The sequence below is a fragment of the Streptopelia decaocto genome (assembly GCF_964273445.1).
Source record: "Streptopelia decaocto genome assembly, chromosome: 1".
NCBI classification, from domain to species: Eukaryota; Metazoa; Chordata; class Aves; order Columbiformes; family Columbidae; genus Streptopelia; species Streptopelia decaocto.
The window spans coordinates 140,315,092-140,336,133 of NC_138663.1; the positions used below are offsets into that span (position 1 = coordinate 140,315,092).

The following is a 21,042-nucleotide window of genomic DNA, read 5'->3' on the forward strand; positions in this document are numbered from 1 at the left end:
TGGAAATAAGACAACAAGTGGCGAGGAGGAAGCTGTGATTTAATGCTGTTCTTGACCTGGTGAAAACCCCTTAGATGCTCAGGATGCATTATTCCATAATTTTGCAACCTCTTTCCCCTTCTCCTTCCTGTTGTTTTGCTAGCAATCCTCTTCAAGTGGGTGTGCTTTCACCTATTTCCCTGCAAATGCCTAGTAAGCATAAAGATGTTTAGTGCCTATTGGATAACGTATTTCTTCACAGGTTTACAGATGCTGTTATATATAGATTTGTGCTTTGAGGGCTTAATTTTCATTGGCAAATGGCACTTCCTAATGTGCTCACCACTTCAGAATGCATTGGACTGGCTGGCAAGGAGGCCGTCTCAGCCTACCTGGGTTACCTCCATGACATTTCTTGCCATCATGTTTTGTTTGCCAGACAATGTACAGGAGCACTGCACAGCCCAGGTCAGGAGAAAACTCTCTGTGCACTCTCCAGAAAAAGCAGTCACTAGGGACCACAAAAGCAGCCTGAAGTAGCTCTTTGGTTTACCAGGTTTTGGAAAAATGACCTTGAAGGAGGTGGGGGTTGTGTGCTCTACAATCAAGACAAATGCTGTGGGTTGTCTTACAGCAACTAATCAGATTCTTTAAAGCTCCTGGGACAGGCTTTAGCAAGTTGTGTCCCAGCAAAGAGTCTCTGGAAGAAATATAACGTGACCACAAATCAGTGACTAAATGAACTATACAAGGGGACTGATGTTTACTACAGCTTGAGTGGTCAGTGCAGTGGAGAGCAGTCCCCTAGCATTTGGGGCAAGGGGACTGAGAGAAACTTTATGAAATCATTGCTGATACTATTTGTGTGCAACAGAACATGTCCCAGATAAGTGATTCTGTATACTTTCTGCCAAATAAATTAATTGGTGTTGCAGATTAGTTATTAACTTCTTGCTTGTACACATCATCTTGAAAACAGCTAAGAACTAATTTTTTTCACTATATTAACTATTCAAATTGTAATTTCAATATTTGAATTTACTTTGAAATATTTAGATGACAACAAACACCAGTTTCATTGTATTGCTGGTCTTGGACAGTTACAGTTGACAGAAGAAACTGATGTGAAATTACATTACTACAGATTAGATGATTACATTGTTTGACCACTGAAGTTAGTATTTGTAATTTTGCAGATATTTTGTAGATATTCCAGATAGAGGTGTATTTAAGTATCTTAGATACAATTCCTTTTATTTGTTACACAAACTGCCTTTAATGCAAGGGAATAAAACTGTGAGCAACAGGTCCTCTGTTCACAACATTACACCCCCTACGGACTTTGGCTGCAAATGTGAATGCTTAAGCTCTTCCCAGAGTTAGATGCCTTGGGCAAGACTCCCAGAAAATTGACAAGCACATAACTTACAGCCAGCTGTGAAGTCAAATGACTTCTTCTAAGTCATCACATAGTATCACCATAGGAACATTGCATGTCTAACTAGCTTCAGAGGTGCATCAGTAACTTGAGTTGGCCTCTCTGAGACAGTGGCTCAGTCCTACTAACAGCACGGTCATTTTATTCAGTCCTGTGTTTTTCAGCCTGCCCAAAGAGCCATGCTAGACTGTTAGCAGCACCCAGGTTCGCTGGTGTGAAATAAGCTCATGCACATGAACTCATGCACAAAAGACACAGCTGCAGCACACACATCCTGTCTGGAACAGAGGCAGGAATAGCATCCATTTCCTTAAGGTTTCCTACACTCCTCTGTGGTGAAAAGTCCCAGTATCTTGTTCTGTAAAAATCTGACACATCCCTAAAGCACGTTCATCCTGTATCCTAAACAAAGGCGAGGCCTTGCCAAATAAAGCAAGGCCAGAACAAAATAATACTGGACTATGTAATTTAAGACTATCATGAAATGTACAAGCAAGGGGACCAAAGTGAAGTCACATAACCCATCTTCTCGTATCTCCTAACTTTGGACTCCTTCATCGTGCAACCTTAATGATTTTTTTTTAATTGGTTTTGTGCCTATAGTACTTAGGTTAATTGAAGGGTAAGGACAGCAGAAATGAGAGCTAATAGGAAAAAGATATAGCAGAGTTAAATAAACTAATTTTAGAAGGCAGATAATTTAGCTAATACACTTTGAAGTACCTTGGTTTTGTAAAGGCCAGGATGTGAAGGTTGAAGACCTTTGGAACACTGTGGGAGAAAACGAGCAAAAGTACAAAGGTATTTTCAGCTCATATTATAGAAGACTTAACTTTGGTTCCCAGCCCAGAAGACATTGAAAGCCATCTCAGTGGGCTACAAAGTGGGGATAGTCCCTTAAGAATAGACAAAACTTCCCTGCTTTTAATGTTATTTTTATTACGTGTAGAAATAGACTGTATAAAACTGCCTCTGAGAATGGACTGACCTCTGGTCATTCTCCCCGTGACAGCCACCAAAAAACTCAGGAGCTATTCTTCTAATAAAGGAAGCATCTTGTTCTGACACAATGCTAAAAACGTACTTCAAGCTCCCAGAAGTATCATACAGAAAAGTTTTGGATGAGAAGTGATGAGAATTGTAATGTCTGAAACAGGAGAGGACAATTCAATTAGTAAGAACCCCTCAGATTTTTTCTAGCATGATACACTCGATACAGCACACGATTCCAGATAAACTCTTGGGTTTTTTCATCCCCTTTATAACCGGCAAATTTATTTATTAACTTTATTTTCGAATAGTAAAGCCCAGTCCCGCGTGGCTGGTTGCTGTAGTGTGGAGAGAAGATCTTCCAGGAGCCCCATGACTCCTGGGTTGGTCATACAGGGTGAGGCTTCAGTTTGCCCCTGGCAGCAGCTTTTAAGAGGTGCAGTTCCTCCTCTGATGGCCGGAGCTGGCTCGAAGGGGGCAGGATACTCAGAAATAACTGCTGTTTACTTGGTTTCCTCCCTGCACCCCCGAGGTGACAATCAGTTTGCTAACTAGCTGTTAATTCGTGGAGGCTGAGGAGGTGGCTAGAGGGGTGGGGGGGGCTTGCTGTCCTCCGCTCTGTGGGTCTCCCACCCTCCGGGCTGTCGGGGCGGGCGCGCAGCGGGAAGGCTGTGGCCCTTGGCGAGCCACTGGCCCGGGAAAGGAGGGTGAGTGCCTGCGGCTCCAGCTGGACGTCAGTCAGAGGAGATACGCTCATTACTGGGGAAGGAGACGCTTTAGCTTTCTTCACGGGACTCTCTCCTCCCCCTGGAAGGCGCTGGTATAAATTGAGGAGGAATTTCAGCAGACTCGAGCCAAGTAACATCTGTGTCTAAACATACAACGCTCTTCCTTTTTATGTTTTATCTTGCAGAGGGGGCTAAGCTGAAACAAGCCCTCCTCTTCATCGTTATCATAAACACCACCAGGCAGGAATAAAGCTGAAGTTACCGAGAGGCTGCCAACAACAGGCTGGACGGCTCTGAAAAGCGACAAGTTCTGTCCTCCGGTCTCGGATGGTTTGAAGATAAAATATCTGCACGGCTGACAGCTGGTAAGTGAATATCGCTGCTTTACAAAGTGTAGCTAGCTCTGTGAATCTGTGTGCATAGGTTGGGAGGATCTGGTGGATGCTGTCTGAACCCGTATGACTAGGTATGCTGAAAGTGCTTGTTACCGAATTTGACAGCATTTCTTCTGTGAGACATTTTCTCACCACGCTCTTGTGTTATTTCAGGTGAGAAAGCTTCTAGCTAACCTTATGTAAACTTTATACATGCTTCCAATTTTAAAACCTCTTTCAGGTAAGTACTGATGGCAGCAGCTGTCGACAACATTGCTGTTCAGTGCAAATTACCACATGTTCAAAGGCAGAGCTGGCTATTCCGATACATCAGCGTGTTCCTCGTTTAAAATGTTCAGGGAATTAGTTGAACTCCCAAGAGGGATGGAACCTGTCTCTACAAGACTCCATTGAAGAGAATGTAATTTTAATCGGCTTGAAAACTGGTGAGATGAAATGTCCCGGACCTTTCCCAGAGGTTCCTGGGAATTTCCTGGTAAAAATTAACATCGCGGGGTAGCAGGGACCACGTTACTGGTGGGGATGAGCCTGACAGAAGCATTTCGATGCGCTTGAATGCCGCACACGGGCGGCTGATGCTTGGGGCCGCCTGCGCCGCCGGAGGGGCCGGGCCGAGGCGCCGCCCGGGGCCGGATCTCGCCCCCGGCCGGAGAAGGGCCTCCCGGGGCGGCGCTCCCCAGCGGGCGGCGGGGGCAGCGGTGGGGAGCGGGGCCTCTCTCCGGCCGCCACCGTGGGGAGCGGGAGGAAGCGCCCCCGCCGCGCTGTGGGGGGGTCCGGCGGCCTGCCAGGCACCTCCGCCCAGCCAGGTAGGCGGCCCAGGCGCTTCGGGGGGTGGGGGTAAGCGAAGGGGCCGTCCCGTTCTCCCGGCGGCGCCTGCCGGGCGCTGGAGCTGCTCGCTGCGCCCCGGCATTTCGGAGGAGCCCAGCTCTTGGGCTGGGGCTGCAGGGAGAGCCGGCGCCCTCCCGCAGCCAGCCGGCGCGCCGGGCTGCCCCGGGCCGCATGCTGCCGCCACCTCGGGGCTCCCCGCGGGCGGTGAGTCGCGGCGGGCGGGCGCAGCTGCGGGCAGCGAGCCCTGCTAGGGTGCTGGCGTTGGAAATAAGGGGTGGGCGGCAGTGGGACGCCGGCTGGAGGCTCCGGGGCCGGGCAAGGCGGGGGGAAAGCGGGCTCATGAGGGCAGGGCAGCCCCGCGCACGGGGAGCTTCTCGGCAGAGCTAGCGGAGACCGCAGCGGTCCGTAAATAAAATTGGAGGGGAGATGCGTGGCTTCTGCTAAGCTGCTTGGGCTGGGTAATCCCACCGTGTTGCCATGGCTGCTGGTCAGGCAGTTTCCGATAAAAGATTGCTTTTAGCGGGGGTACCGAAAGAGAGAAGCTGTCCCTTGGAAATGCCGAGGGCCTAGAGGAAGGAACAATGGCTCTGTGGGTAGTCTCTGCTTTAAGCTATGCAAAGCCATAACTTGTAGTTTAGGGAAGAAACAAACCCTGGAAGTTTTATGTTCTCTGCTTTTTTGCTTTTTTTTTTTTTTTTTTTTTTTTTTAAGTCCTACTCGGCAGTGGGAGTGGTGTTTCTATTTTAGTTATTGCAAGGTGTGAGATCAGTCTTGCTGTCCTTTCTCAAATTAAAATTTCTGACGAGATGAACAGCTGATCGATTGGGATTTGTGGCTGTTGTGCCTCATTTACCCAACTGGAACTTTGTGTCCACATTTCTTTGTCTTTTTGTCTGTCTCTTCTTCACCTGCTTTATGCTGAGCTATTATGTACAATATTGATGCAAAACTGGAAAAGACAAATTTTGTGATGGGATGAGATTACTTGTTTTAACCTGGCAATTCTATTGTGGCTGAACTGTGTAAAACTCTTGTATATAAAAATATATAGCTTCTATTGTGGATAATGTCATGGTCCCTCTTAAAAAAATACATTCAGGGAGGGCTTAAAGGAAAAAGGAGCGTATGGAGTGAGGCTTCCTACTCATCTGTTCTGAATAGGAAATACTCCTCTCTGGTTAGTTCACAGAGGTGATATTTCTGAAACTAAATTAACTTTCCTTCCATATCTAAGATTGCACCAGCTATATCCTTGTTTTTCTTCCCACCTACATGAAAGAAATCTACAGATCCTTCCTTACAGCTTGATGCAGTACCTGCTTGTTTAGCATATGTCTGTCTCTCTGCTGAACTGAAGAAGAGACAATTAAGTTACTCTTTAAGCTAAGAGCTGTTTATTAAAGCAGCAGTGTTAAAGGTGGATGGGTCCCATGGTGTCCCCGAGGGTCATCTTGGCCGTAGGAGACCTCTCCTGCGTGTGGGATGTATGAATCATCCAGTGAGACTCCCAGTGACCAAATACCCCGCTGTTCAAAACCAGGAGGAAAGTTTCTCTGTGGAAGCAACGACTCGTTGGGGGAATGCCCATGGGAGCAGCTGCGGAGTGTGTAGGCAGGAGAGCAAAACCTGAAAGCTGGCAGGAAGATCACAAGTGCCCCGGTCCTAAGTGGTAAAGAAGTGGGGAAACAGGCGAGTTATGGTGTTTTGGCTAGACAAGGTGATTGGCGAGATGTTATTTTGATATGTACAGTGTGCTGCTTTAGCAATTACCCAGGGGAGTTGCCCCACTGAGGAGGAAGTACAGCAGCCAGAGTGGTGATGGGTCTCGTTCACAGTGGCAAGTGCTTGAGGGTGCTTCTCCTTCACCACTGCCTCAGACCTTTGAAAGCTTACAAGCAGAGACAGTTTTAGAGGATTTTGAATCATTATGTGGTTGTTTTTGGATAGAAAGCAGCAGGGAGTAGGCATAGTCTTTCTTATGATAGCTTTAATGGCACGAAGAAGCTATCTTGGGCTTGTTTTCATTGTTAGTTTCTGGGCACACTGTGATTAATGCCTTTCAGTAAAGGTTTGATCTGTCCACCCAAGACAGGCTTGGGAAAGTTCTCATAAACCTGCTTTCACTGATTTGTGGTTTTCTGCTTCTTGCGTGTTGCCTCATATGCTGCTGAGGGTTGCTTCAAGTATTTTGATCTGGAACAGGCTGCAATCTCATGGGCATTTGAAGATACAACTTGCAAGACCACACCATGGACTCAAAGGGGCTTGTGCGGAAAGGCTCTTTTTTACTTCTAAGCATGAAAGGTTGTTTTTACTGTGTGTACGATGGGAGATAGTCTGCTGTGGCACCCTAGTTAAGTGCATATTAGGCGTGGACTCAAGATTACTTGAAATATCTCTTTTTACAGACATCTTTCCTTACAGATCTTTGCACTGTTTTAGCTAAATTGGTTTAAATGTGCACTGTGCATTTAAGAGGAGTTTAATTTAGCAAATTTAGGACAACTCATTTGTCGTTCATTTGAATAACTTGTTCATCAATTTCTCTGGCCTTATAGAGAAGCTAGTAAATAATATTGGGAAATTAATTTATGGGGTAACTGTACAGGATTTTTTGTTTTTCAGAGCCTCTATTTTCTACCATCTGTTTACTCAAAAGACTAAAAGCTTCCTAGCAGAATAAAAAGCCACTGAGCTTCCCCATTAATCCAGTTTCTTTTGCTTCCATTTTTGCTATGCTATGTATGATTAATTCTGTATGTATTCATAGTCTTCAAGGGAAATTAAAATAAAACTTCATTTACTTATTTTATTATTTGATGTTCAAACTTCTTGAAGTGTTAAATCTTTCTTTCATCGTCCTGCTACAGAAGAACCTAAACCTCAGGTTTTCTTGATGTGTATTGAGATTGGGAAGAAAATGTGACATGCAAGCTGTTGTTTCATTTTCAAGTCACCTTTCAGTAATGTGTGGAAATTAATCTGCTCTCTCTTTGCATTTCAGTGTATTAACCACTGATATCAGTAGCTGCTATTTGTGCAGAAAGCTTGGGAAGCTGGAAAGTGATGAGCAGCGCTAGCTAGCATGTGCTATGAAGCAAAAATAGGGAGCATGTGCTTTGACCGCAGTATCACTACCTTGTTAAAAATGCATCGAACAAGTGCAGGTACAGAATGTGGTAAAATACTTCATGGAGGTGCTTCTTGCTGCGTTCTGTGCCTGTCATCTTCAAACATCACATCCTTTTAAAGTTCATTTTGTTTGGGCAGAGTGGCTCTTCAGCATTCAAAACTGGACATTCTTTGGTCTTGAAGGCAAAAGCAAAGCCTTTATCTTAAGAGGGAGACTTTTTACAGCGCTGCCCACAGAGTGTGCAAATTTGGGTATTATCTGGTGGACGCTTAAAAGTTCGCCTGTAACTGTTTTGTGTTGCCTTCTCTCCCAGCCCCGGCAGCAGCAGTAAAGCTGGAGTACATTGTGCTAGGGCTGTTCTGTACATGCCAGCATCTATGGGGAGCTGGGAGGAGCAAGGCAAAAACTTGAATAGCCCCCCACTTGCCCTGGCTAGGAAGGGAAGGCTGGAAAACTTGAGGAGCCACAAAGCTGATCCTCCCTCCTGTTAGAAGGGCAGGGATGGAGTAATCAAGGAACTGGTTTTAAGAGCAGACAGGAATGAAATGAAGCTCAGACTTGATCATTGAAGCTCTTCTTAATGTTTGTTGATTTACAGTGCAAGTTTCTATTCCCTTAGCAGGAATATTGCTTGGGTTTTGGGCCTCTAGCCAGTAGGAAACTTTATTTGTGAGGTGGGTGGCTAGCAGTCTTAGATTTCCATAGACTCTTCAACTCGCTCATAAAAGAACAGTTTCTTGCCCTTGTGGATACAGGTTGGAAACGCTCAAGTAAGCATCAGCTGCTGCAGAGCTCAGAAAAGCTCTTTGTTAGATGGGATCTGCAGATGGACGCTTGTGCAGCACAGCAGCAACCAACCGCTGGTTTCTTTCCCTGCTGCTTTTCAGAGCCCAGTGGCCAGCAGGGAAATGACAAGAGTGCGAGGGACACATCACTGGCTCACCTGGAGCCTTAGCAGAGACAGGCAGTGGAAATGTGCATATGTAATGGCCATTTAATAGTCGGTAGAAAACGTGTGTGGGCATATGAAATACAAATGATAGCACATGTGGGATGGGGGGAGGAGTTGCTACTTTCCCAGGGTAAGAAAGGAATTAAAGTTGTGGTTTTGTCATTATGTTTCTTCCAATGTGATTATTCGTTTACGTAGTTTCCTCCTGGGCAGCTAATTTTTGCAGGTGTTGCACTGACAGAGTTTTTTTGGCTACGTGTTGACCTGTGTGGGCGAAATGATCTGTTTAGGCAAGGAAGCATACAAGCCTCCCAGTGTGACACAGGGGACAGTGCGGGGGAAGGAACTTGTGGATTTTCCTCCCTGTAAGGAAGAGAAAAGAAAGTGCTTGCTGCTTAAGAGCTGTTGCTAAATGAAATCACAACCTTGTTCATCTTTTGGCAGTTAAAATACATATCTCCTGTTTCTCTAATGTTCTTGAATCAACTTGTAGATGTCCTCCACCAGTGTCCCATCTGACTACCCTGGAAACGTTATTACCTTGATCTCCACAGTGCTTGAGGTAGGCAGTGTGTGGGACTGAGACCAGGTGTAGGGTTAGTGGTATAAATGGGAAATACCCTGTAGGGTTTGTTTGAACATAACATTTGCACAAGATTAAGTGGAGCCGTAGGATTAAATCCACTTAATGGAGTACTGAAGCAAGTTAGGATTTGTCCATGTTGGTGAACGCGCACAAGGCTTGCTGGCATGTGGTAGCTAGTCTTGCTCATGCCCCTCGTGTAGACAAGTTACTGCCTTCTAATTTGGTTAGCTGGGAAAAGGCTGTGTTTTTTTTGCTGGAAACAGTTAAGGGTAAGCTACAGCTAGGTCTGCTTGCAGTGTTTTGCAGTATTTAATGAGACAAGGTGACTGTTACTTGCCTCAACTGAGAATTTGGAAGGCTGCGTATCCTTCCCTCCCTGCTCCCCTCCCCCAGTTTTATAACCACCCATGGCAGTTTTAGTTCACCATTCTCAAAAAGTCAAGGGCCTCAGGACTGTGTACTGAAGTGCCCTGTGGTTCAGCAGCTCCGATGTAGCAGGACCACTTCAGTCTCCTCTGGTGGGTTTCCTGGCCTTTTTTCTGCCCTGATTCCCAAGTGTAGATGTTGGCAGGTCCACAAAAGGATGCTAAAAGGAGTACGCAGGGATGTCATCTTCCAGCTCCCGTACTAAACAATTGTAGGTGCTGCTAAAGGGGAATGTGTGGACAAGTGTCTGTAATGTGCTGTCCCTCAATGGCATCTTGCTCTGTCCCTGCTGGAGATGGACTAGTGGGCTAGATGGCCATACATCTGACATAGCATAGCTCTTCTTGTGCCTGTGTTGCCCACCTTGTGCACTGGAGCACAGGTCAGGCATGTGAACTGGGTTTTGAGTAGCCAGATGGTTAAAATACTGGTCAGTGTAAATACTGTTTGTACAGTTTCTCAAGGTTGACCGCCTTTTCTTGCAAAACATGTTAAGGAAATACTGTTACTTAATTTTCACTGGAGCAATTTCGACGGAATAGCTATTTTAATTCCTTATGTGCATGCCATAATTTGTTTTGAACTTGGAACATCTGTTCTTGGATGGCTTAGACTCAAATCTTAGGTTTTGTGTTACTTTAAAGATTTCTAATCTAAATTGAGCATGTTGTTTAGAGCTTTTTGGAAAGAACCATGAAGTGAAATACAATATGCATCTCCTTCAGATTTCAGTGGTTGGTGTCAGAGTGACTTTTTTTGAAGCTGAGTGACTGAAGTCAGCTAACAGTTTATCTATTAAGTGGCTATAAAGGATATTTAAAATGTCTAACTACAGACAACTGTTTTGGAAAATCTGGATACTTACGTTTTGGCAAGGCTTTTCAACATTTTAGTGCTTTTTTAATGGCCAGAGGCTCTTCTAATATCTCTGCCACACAATTGTGTGAGAAGCAGATATAATGAAACCAGGTTTCTGATGTATTACTGCAGGTAGACTTCCTTATCTTTAATGAAATGAGCCTATACAGTTTCTTTGTTCTACACAGCTGTCTGTTTATTTTCACAGAACTTGTAGAGATCTCAAATGCATTAAGTTCCTAATCTCGTATCAAATTTGACTGAAATTAGCCAAAGGGGTTCAAAAGTTCTATGGAGAAGGAAAGAAAGGACATGCATGCATGTATACAGGGTATGAGTGCATAAATCTCATTTCACGCTAAGAACACGTGATATAAGAGAACAAAAAAGCCTTTTACCGTACTGCATTTCACGCTCTCATGGACATGAGCGTCATCTGCGGCAGGAATACCAGTCTGATAGGAAGGACACAGTGCTGCTGGAGGCTGAGCTGGATTTGTTGTGGTCAGGGTAGCAAGGAAAAGATGTCAATAGTCAACCCAGCCAGTCCTGCTTACTGCGTGTCTTGCTCTAAAGGACTTCCACTCTTAACACTGAAGCAAATATCAGACTTTGTTTTATCCTGCTGCAGCGTGGGGCAATTTGATAATGGAAAAGCAGATCTGAACCACAAAAGAAGTCGCCCTGCTGTGATTGATGGGGAGATGAGCCTCATGTTGTCTCAGGGCTCACCCATTACTCAGAGGAGCTGCTCACACATACAACCCTGGGCAAATCCAGCGCTCAGCAAAGATCAGGAAGGGGAGGACAGCTGAGCTATCTAAAGATACTACAGTCCTGAAGAAACTCCTGTTCGTTCTGCTGCAGCATTTAAGGTCTGAGGTTTGAATAGCACAAACAGACACTGTTTCACCTACAGCAAACCAGACTGGACTGAGAAAGTAACAAGTTGAACTGATGGAGGGAGCTGATGATGTGCCACTCCCTCCAGTTTTAGGGGTCACTGTCCCTTTTTTTTCAAAAAAAAACCAAAAAACCAAACCCAAACAAAGCCCAAAACAACACACTCAAAAAACCCTCAACTAGAAACCCCCCCAAAAGAGTGATACGTCAGTTTTGGGGAGGAAGTGGGCTGTGTTTAACCTTGAGCAGGAACTGAGGTCTGAAAGTTGTAAATGGACAGCTCTGTGTAGCACTGAGAAAAGCATATAAGCTTTCCCGGCATTCCCTACTGACTAATTTAGGCAGCTTTCCTTCCAGACAGATGGCAATTGAAGATTACCATCAGAGATAATTAGCTTTCCTCATGTATAGGTAAAGAAACTAAGGTGCATAATTCAGGGCTAGGAACTCTGCTATAGGATGAATAGCACTGCAGTATGGGCTGTTGTAGTACCATTTTATAGCTCTGTAAACACAGAAATATGTAAATGAACTTGTGCAGACTTTTTCATAAGGACCTGAGTTCACTTACAACAACTAACAGTTGCTGTGAAGAATTCCAGTTCTGGTTTTTTCTTCTAGCCTGCTCCTTTGTCTTGGGTTTTTATTGTAAATCTGGTTTCAGCTTTGTCTGAGGAAACACACTATTAATGATGCTTTGAATGCTGAAGTTGGGTACACCTAGGTCTTTGTTCCCCTTGGAAAGCATTGCCTTAGAAATAAATTCTTATGTGTGTGGTGGGTTTTCTGTTGTTGTTTTCATTGTTTTGTTTTGGTTTTACCTAAACAAAACAAACAACAACAAACAAACAAAACAACAAAAAATCAAAACCCAAACCACACATGTTGACTTACTGGCAACCTTTCCCATTCAGAAAAGATGTTTGTTATGACTTCATGTTCTGCATTAAGTGTTCTTTAGGATTATGTTTTTCAATTATGCTATGTATCTTGTAACTCTCAAAATCCTCAGTATAAGTACTGTTTGGATACTGTATGCGTTAGGTTTTCTTTTATTCACATTTAAGAAATGAAACAAAGCACTAAAAGCCTTTAGGGGGTCAGATACAGGCTCTGCTGCAACCTGTACAACAGTTCTTTGCTGGCTCAAAAACTCATTACGTACACAAAACATTCTTCTAGTTACAAAGTTGTTTATTAGAGCGTTTTATTTTGTGTGGTGTTGTTGTTGTCGTAAATAAAACTTTTTGAGCATTAATACTAAGAAAACAAAGCTGCATATAAAGAAGGCTTTTGAAAACAGCATTAATATTTATAATACTTGAGCTTTTCCAGTCTGGCGCTGTCAGTTTGGGTTTAGCTTTCTTATAGTACTTAGCAGTTAAGGTGTGTATTCTGATTAATTTTCAAAATCCAAAGGCAATGTGAATGTGTTCATTGCCACTCTGCATTGAGAGCACTGGAGGTGCAAGGCATTAATGTCAAGAGAAGCTCCTCAGACTGTTGTTGTCCTGAAGCTTTCTTCTGAGCTGGCAGGATTGCTGCCCTGGGAAACTTCTGAGACTTGATAGTAGTGTGTGGGGTAAGTGCTACCACTTATCTCTGTTTTCCTCCCTCACTGAATTTATTTAGCTTTACGCTTTTCACTGACTTGTCTTGCTGCATTCCTGAGAATCCCAGAGCTCTCCACTGGCACACGTGCATTGCAGCAGATTGACTTGCAGAATCTGCTCTTGGGGTAAATTCTGTCTCAAACAATTGGTGGGTTTAGTTTTTTTTGGTGTGTGGTGTAGGTGGGTTTTTTGGGTGTGTATTGTTGTTTGTTTGTTTTCTTTTTAGCAGCAAAGGGAGGACAGGGAGCAACACAGCAAAGATCAGCAAACATGTTTGGTGCTCTGACTACAGACATGCTTTGCATGTTATTTACTTGAAAAGCAAACTGTTCAGTTTTGTGTGCTGGTAGGAGCATGTTTATACCTATTTGCTGGGCCTCTTACTTGTGAAACATAACTTGTTACTTTTAAAAATATGGAAACTAGAAGTTCCGGTAAAAAGAGCTGTGCCGTGGTGAGGTGATGGCAGTCTGTGCATATTTGGACTAAAACCATGATGGGAGCTTGCAAATGCTACTGTGAAAACTAGTCATACAAAAAGCACCAGTGTCTCTTCAGGGACAGATTCTGACACCGGTACAGATCAATATTTATACTGTTATGACTAAGCAAGAAAAAGTTAGTCAGATTTATGTGGGATTTACCGTTGATGGAGAGTATTTCATTCTCCAGGTGCTGGTAGTGAAGAAAGTGTGGTTTTTTGTTTGATTGGTTGGTTTTTTTAATTTATTTTAGCCTAGGGTTGACATTATTTATTTTCTCCAAGCTTGACTGGTAGATGTAGTTTGGCAGTTCTCAGCTTTTTTTTTTTTTTTTTTTTTTTGTGAGAGCTGAGGTTAAATCACTAGCTCCAAATCAGACAGAGCTAGGTGTTTCAGATATCCTAGGCATTATTAGAAGACAAAGTGTGCCTTGTTTTACGGTGAACTTAATGCTGTAGTGAATGTGCATGTATAATACAGAGGAAATGATATGATAGACCTTTATTTAGATTGATCATAGTTTTGGGGGGGAGGGGAGGGGCAGGTGGACTAGTGAGCTGCTGTGGTTTGTAACTGAACCGTTTTGAAACCTGACTACTTTGGCTATTTCCAGCCTTTTCTCCTTCCACTTTTTCCCATCTCTTTTCTCTAGGAAACCCAAGAAGGATTGTTCATTTGACTTAGAGCATCTGAGTCTGCAGGGCAAAGGACAGTGGGTGTGAATGAGTAACTGATGTTGTAGTGGCATGTATATCTTTATATTAATAATTTTTTTTTTCCTCAAGCATTGTGTAGTACATCTGTAGTCTTTGTTGTTTAAAAGGGGGTGAAGATGCAAAACAACTCAAAACCACATGCTCTGTTCCTTCAGATGAGCAGCTCTCAAGTTGACAGAAAACTTAGCTGTGCAAATCAAGGTATGAGGAGAAAAGGACTTGAACTCCGCCCCCTAGAACATGTTGCATGGCTTCCAGTCTTTCTGGAAGAAGAGCTGAAGGGAGTCAGGAAATGAAGGCTGAGAAGGCACAGTATAGTCACCACAGTATGCAGGAGTAGCTGCATGGATATTTTAGCACCTGTTCTCTGTATTTTGTCCTATCATGTATTATACTGAAACCTATGATCTGTAATATATAAATAGCAGCCTAGCTTATACTGGCTAAAGCTTTAAAGGTTAATCTGGGAGAGTACAACAGGACTGGAAGAAATCTTTCAGCTAAGGCTGTGTTACTGAATTTGTGTTTTGGTGTGTGGTTTGTTTTTTTTAAATTATTTCTTTTCACAGGTGTAGTTAGAGCTGGATTAAAGCTTTGGGATTTGGGGAAGGAGAGCTATCTGTGCTCAGCTCATACATTCTTTTGGATTTGCATGCATAGACTAGCTTTTGACTGAATCCAAAATACTTGTTTTTTGTACTGCACTGCAGCTCTGTGGCGGCTGGGCATGGCAATAGCTGCTGGTCTGTGTTCAAATGCACTGGAAGAAGAAAGAAGGGGGGAGAAAAATGGCAAATGATGTTGAGGGGAGGCCTGTGGAGAGACAGGACAGGGAAAGCATATGGAAATGTTTCTTTACATCGGTGCACCTTTGCATAAATTGGCCACTTCCTTCTAGTCCTCATCTCAAGGCATGAAAGTGGGCAAGAAGCTGAGGCTGTGGACTTGATAGTATTCTTTTTTGTAATTACAGGCAAGGTTTCTGGAAATCTGTGATGATTAGAAAGCACCAGTTAGATGAGAATGTAGTAATTGTTATTTTTCTGCTTCCCCTCAAAGCTACAAGTGGGATTTAGATCTACTCAAGGCTGACTTTTAAACTCAGGTTAGCAGTGTTTAACTGTACTACAAAAAGTGTGTCCATTGCTGGAATGAGCCCTAAGCCATTTTAGAACATTAGGGAATATTGTTTTCTAACTTGGAGGGCAAAAAGAATTTAAAACCGACATTGACCAGCTGGGAAATATAAAACCAGCTCTTTTTTTGCACTTGCAGTTTTGGTTGTGTGTCTACACCATGCAATGGAACATGGTGTTACCTTGAGCTGGTGCCAGTGATCCACATCGCACTGAGATAATCTGAGCCAAAATATTAGCTCGGCTCTCAAGGGTGGCATAGCAACACTGTCGTAGCCCCAGCCTGGAGGTAACATGTTCTCAGTTGGGCCAGTTAACTCCACACCACACAGTTGCACCAAATACTGCCTGTGTTTGAGGACCATTTCAGTGATACTTAATATCTATACTCCATTGTATTGTGCTCATCAGGGTTTTCTGGCAGGATGCACTGGCTGATGCTTTGTATTCCTGTTTTTCATCCCTGGAGCTAGTAATTGGTGTCAGTATAAGTGACATTAAATTTTGCTAAAAGTGATATCCCTGTGAATCAACACACATCATCGATTGTGTTACCTCTGAGAACAGGATCACAGCAGTCTTTAGCAGCCAAAAGGGGGACTGTTTCATTAAGCTTTGAGAAGTTTTTAGTAACTTGACCTAGGCTTGTACATGTCTTCTTGCTGTCCAAGAAACAGTCTGAGTGCGTGCAACTTCTCTTTGGTCTTTGCTTTTTTTTTTTGTTCCTGCCCCCACTGTGGCGCACATGAAAAGCTGCTGGGTGTTCAGACAAAGGGAGGGAAGAGGAGTGGAAAAGGAGTTACACAACTGAACAGATGATATTGCACTAGATAAAAAGGAGGGAAGAACAAGAGAGTGTGGTGATAAGAGTTTAAGTCAAGACTTGCAGGCCCTTTGCAGCTTTTGCCAAACTCCCAATTGCTAGTGTGTCTTCCTGGTGTTTCCTGTGAGTAGCAGGCTGCAAACCATTGTTTCATAGATCTTGCCTGAAATATTGAAGGGCTATTTGACTAGAACAAGCCACCCTATGTGATTTCTTGCATTTAAAAGTGATAATGGGAAAGAGCTGAGAGCCTGGGGCTGGACGTGAAGGTTTGGAGGGGTGTGGGTGCTGCATTGCCTGTTATGCCCAAGACGAGAGAAACTGCGCTCGCTTTCAGGCCTGCCTGCAGCCTTCTGGAAGGGCGTTAATATCCCTCTTCTACCAGTCATCCTGTCTAGGTAAATTAGGATTGCAGGGCGTGAAAATAAAATAGATTTAACTTCACTCAGATTCTTTATCAATATCTTTTTGCTGAAGGATGTGCCTGCGTGAGAAGAGTTCCTGAGCTTATAAGTCACACAGGAGGGAATGTGATGGCAGGAGGGAATGTGATGGCAGAGATCTTAGAAGATTTTGGACAGGAGCAAACTGAAATGGTGATTATAAATGAAAAATACTGATTAAGTTGTTGTTTAGCTTTGTTTTACCCAGCTGGCGGGCATGTTCTGATGAGGAGCAAGATACTATTGTCTCTAGTTGAAGCACAAAAATGGGATAAAATCATAATGAATTGTCCACAAAATGATAAATGTGTTGTTGTCTCTTGTGGTACAGAATAGGTTTCACCATTAGCAGGATGATGAAAGGGAGGGAGGCAAGCACTTAGGCCCTAAACCAAATCTATTAAATCTTGCAGTCTTAGTGAATAGCCACACAAAAGGTCAAAAGTGGACACAGCTCTAGTCTGCATCTCTCCCCAGGAATCACAGAATCACAGAATCGACTGGGTTGGAAAAGACCTCAGAGATCATCGAGTCCAACCCTTGGTCCAACTCTAGTCCGTTTATTAGATCATGGCACTAAGTGCCATGTCCAATCTCAGTTTAAAAACCTCCAGGCACGGCGAGTCCACCACCTCCCTGGGCAGGCCATTCCAATGCCTGACCACTCTCTCTGTAAAGAATTTCTTTCTAATATCCAGCCTAAATTTCCCCTGGCAGAGTTTAAGCCCATGCCCCCTTGTCCTATTGCTGACTGCCTGGGAGAAGAGACCAATCCCCACCTGGCTATAACTTCCCTTCAGGTAGTTACAGAGAGTGATGAGGTCACCTCTAAGCCTCCTCTTCTCCAGACTAAACAACCCCAGCTCCCTCAGCCTCTCCCCATAGGTCTTATGCTCAAGTCCCTTCACCAGTCTTGTTGCTCTTCTCTGGACCCGCTCCAGCACTTCAATGTCTTTCCTGAACTGAGGGGCCCAGAACTGAACACAATACTCCAGGTGTGGCCTCACCAATGCAGAGTACAGGGGAAGGATCACTTCCCTTGTCCTGCTGACCACGCTATTTTTGATACAGGACAGGATACCATTGGCCTTCTTGGCCACCCGGGCACACTGATGGCTCATGTTGAGCTTCCTGTCAATTAGTACCCCCAGGTCCCTTTCTGTCTGACTGCTCTCCAGCCACTCTGCGCCCAGCCTGTAGCGCTGCAGGGGGTTGTTGTGACCAAAGTGCAGCACCCGGCACTTGGCCTTATTGAACTTCATCCCATTGGAATCAGCCCATTCTTCCAGTCTGTCCAGATCCCTCTGCAGAGCCCTCCTGCCTTCCAGCAGGTCGACACTCCCTCCCAACTTGGTGTCATCAGCAAATTTGCTGATGATGGTCTCAATCCCTTCATCTAAATCGTCAATAAAGATGTTAAATAGGACTGGACCCAACACCGACCCCTGGGGAACACCACTAGTGACTGGCCGCCAGCTAGACGCAGCCCCATTCACCAGCACTCTCTGGGCCCGGCCCTCCAGCCAGTTCTTAACCCAGTGTAGAGTACACTTGTCCAAGCCATGGGCTACCAGCTTTTGCAGGAGTATATTATGGGAGACAGTGTCAAAGGCCTTGCTGAAGTCCAGATAGACCACATCCACAGCTTTCCCCTCATCCACCAGGTGAGTTACCTGATCATAAAAGGAGATCAGGTTGGTCAGACAGGACCTGCCTCTCCTAAACCCATGCTGGCTGGGTCTGATCCCTTGTCCATCCTGAAGGTGCTGGGTGATTCCATTCAGGATGATCTGCTCCATAAGATTAATGTCAGCAGAGGCTACGTTTCTAGCTGTAGTAGCTGATAAAGAACAAGAGCTAACTAAATATACTAAACATCACTACTACTCTAATAGTAAGTCTTCTTGAACATCACTGCTTGCTGTTGAGTACTTGGAGAAAAGACTATCTTGCTATTTCTTTTTAGGTCTTCTGCAGTAGTTGGAGAAAGGGTAAATCTTAGGAGAAGCATTGGAAACCTGCCTTAACAAAGAGAAGCTGTCTCTGAAGGAAGGACATCTCTGTTTTCACAGTTATTAGGATTTCATGGAAGTAAATGCCTAGTTCGGTATGTTGTTGGAAGGGAAGAAGGCTCCAGTTTTCATAGTCAGTAAATACTGCTGCTTATCCCCTTGTTGAAAAAAATAGGGCAGAAAGAGCCTGAAAAGTCTTATCTTCCAGTGCAGGAGAAATCTTTAGCTGCTGATAAAGATGGTACATGTGTTGTGATGGTGTAAGTCCCAAATGACATTTTGACACAGTAAAACCTTATTTTTTTGGTGTCAAGTTTTGCACAGGCCTCCAGGAGCAGGAATAACTGCTTTATTTTTGTGTGGGGTGGGGCAGTTTAATAAGAATCTTTTCCAATTAAGATGCTGTTAAACTTCTAACTTCAAATCACTGTTGTGGGAGGGTTAGAAATGTAGTCTTAATTCAGGGCCACTTTGCTAGGATAACCCAATATGTCTGCCTTCCTCATTTAAACAATATTTCAGAGGTCTTCTGTTTCTTAAATTTTTTCAATGGTCCTTTTGATTTTAGTTTATTAAGGCACTAGACTAACTCAGCCACATCAGTAGCTTTAAGACTATTGTATTGTCTGCTGCAGTGTTTCCTTCCTCAAGAGGGGGAGAGTTAATGAACTATGCTCATACTTAGAGCAAGAAGTGGAAGAGTTAATGCTGAGTCGTGTATACATTTGGCAGAAGAAATATGGAGGTGCATGCCATAATGTGCTTAAGTTTTGACAGCTTGAGACAAATGATAGCATGAGAGAACTCCTTGGTCGTCCTTCCGCCAGGCATGGGATACATCCTGGCCAAAAGGCAGTAGTGCTGCAGGACTGGTGATCACAAGCAAGCCCACAAAATACTGCCTACATCATAAAAAACCCCTGATGTTCCTTTTTAAAACTTTTAGTAGGGTTTTTATGTGCTTTTTCCCCTGTCCCTTTGAATTTCAGGGTTAACTCAAAGCACATTTTTCAAGCTCACTTCCCTTCCTCCCCCATAGCTACAAGGGCCAGGAATGTGAGGTCTGAGCGAGCTGAAATTTTCATGCTGTCAGTTAACTGCAGCAGGAAGAAGCTGAACTGTCACAGGACTGGGTATGGAGCTAAGAATGCTTTGAGATGAGTAGTACTTGATTTAGCAGTAACCACTTTTTAGTTAAATGTTTATTAACTTTATTTTAGTAATAGTGGTGATTTACAAATAAGTGGGACAGATGGAAAAGCCTCCTGCATTGTATTATTAACAACCTAATTTTAAGCAAGAAAGCAAAAGGAAGGCTTGCAAACGTTAAGAATAAAGGTGATCATAGTATGATTATATAATTTCCCAGTCCAACAGCTGTAGTTTCCTGTGTGATATACTTCTTTTTTTTTTTAATTCTGTGGCTGCATCAACTCATATGTAAGTGGGAAGATAAACAGAGGCTACAAGATCATGGCCCATATCAGATACCACACTTACTAAAGTAGCAGAATAAAGATGAATAGTAAGTAAAGATGCATCTCTGAGAAGGATGTTGGTTCTCCACTTCCACCAAAGGAAGAAAAAATTAGCCTCTGGGCTTTATGTAGCTGACTTGTCACACACCAAATGTGTTTCTGTGGTGGGCTGGTCAGAGCTGGGGTGGACCCCTCTGCCCATACGAGATGCAGGCTGATCTCTGAGCTCTCTTAATACCATTACAGGCTGTCTTGGCTAATGCTGTAATTGCAGCTCTGCCTTGGCAGGGCTGGGAAGTTGAACAGCGGAAGTTAGCTTACGTTACTATTAAAAAGTGCTTGCGAATCTTTTTACAACACTTATGTATCCTGTTGCTTGCTTTCAGAAAATGGACCAGCTAACACCGTGAATGTTGGGCATTGGCCCCTTGGGTTTCTCTCCGCTTTCATTGCCCCTCACTGTAGGCTTTTCAGAAAGAGGAGGGAATTGAATGGTGGAGTTTGCAGCTTTGTACTCCTTGTTTTGCTTAGCCCTGGCCGACCTTGACCTAAGGGTACTATGACCTCTGTCAGTCAGGTTGATGAGCTTAAATCAAGATGCCATGTCTGTGTGGTGATAAATAAACAGGATCGTCACTGCCATTTTACATCTGAAGTGTGTCTTCTCAATTGCCTCTTTTCTTGCATCTCTGACTATGAGGATTTTCTAGTGCAATATTTTCATCACAGGAGTTTGTTTTCCTTTCATTAACTTTCTATAACACTCAGCTATTTCAAATAGGAAGGGAGAGCTGGAAAATGCTGTCCTCATTAAAAATACACACAAAATAATTTCTTCTGTAAACAAGGCAATGGTTCTGTTTACTAAATCAGGTTAAGAAAGTCTTCACTAAAAATACAGCTTTTTTTGACTACAGAACTTTCTCTTCAAAACGGGGAATGAAGTCAGGCACTGGGGTATGGGATGGTGAGAAGACACTTGTAAAATTAAAGACCATTTTACATTCCTAAAAGCTGAGTTAGGTACATGCTTAATGATGTTGCATTCTCATGTGTGTAATAGGCTGAATGTCCTGTGTAAGGTGCTGGAAGTTGTTACAGATTCCTTATGATCCCGTTTGAA

The 21,042-nt window shown here is 43.7% G+C and overlaps 1 protein-coding gene across 10 annotated transcripts in view; it reads left to right on the forward strand.

Moving 5' to 3' along the window:
• The first annotated feature begins 3,269 nt into the window (after window positions 1-3,269).
• ST3GAL6 (ST3 beta-galactoside alpha-2,3-sialyltransferase 6) overlaps window positions 3,270-21,042 on the forward strand; it is a 47,604-nt gene continuing 29,831 nt past the window's right edge. For 4 of the 10 annotated variants that reach the window (XM_082049989.1, XM_082049984.1, XM_082049993.1 and 1 more), the window contains exon 1: window positions 3,270-3,500. The gene's annotated coding sequence lies outside the window, so the exon portion shown is untranslated. Of the gene's footprint in view, window positions 3,501-4,187; window positions 4,337-4,407; window positions 4,563-16,479; window positions 16,583-21,042 lie in introns of those variants that run through there. The other 6 variants (XM_082049985.1, XM_082049991.1, XM_082049994.1 and 3 more) reach the window with 6 other exon arrangements.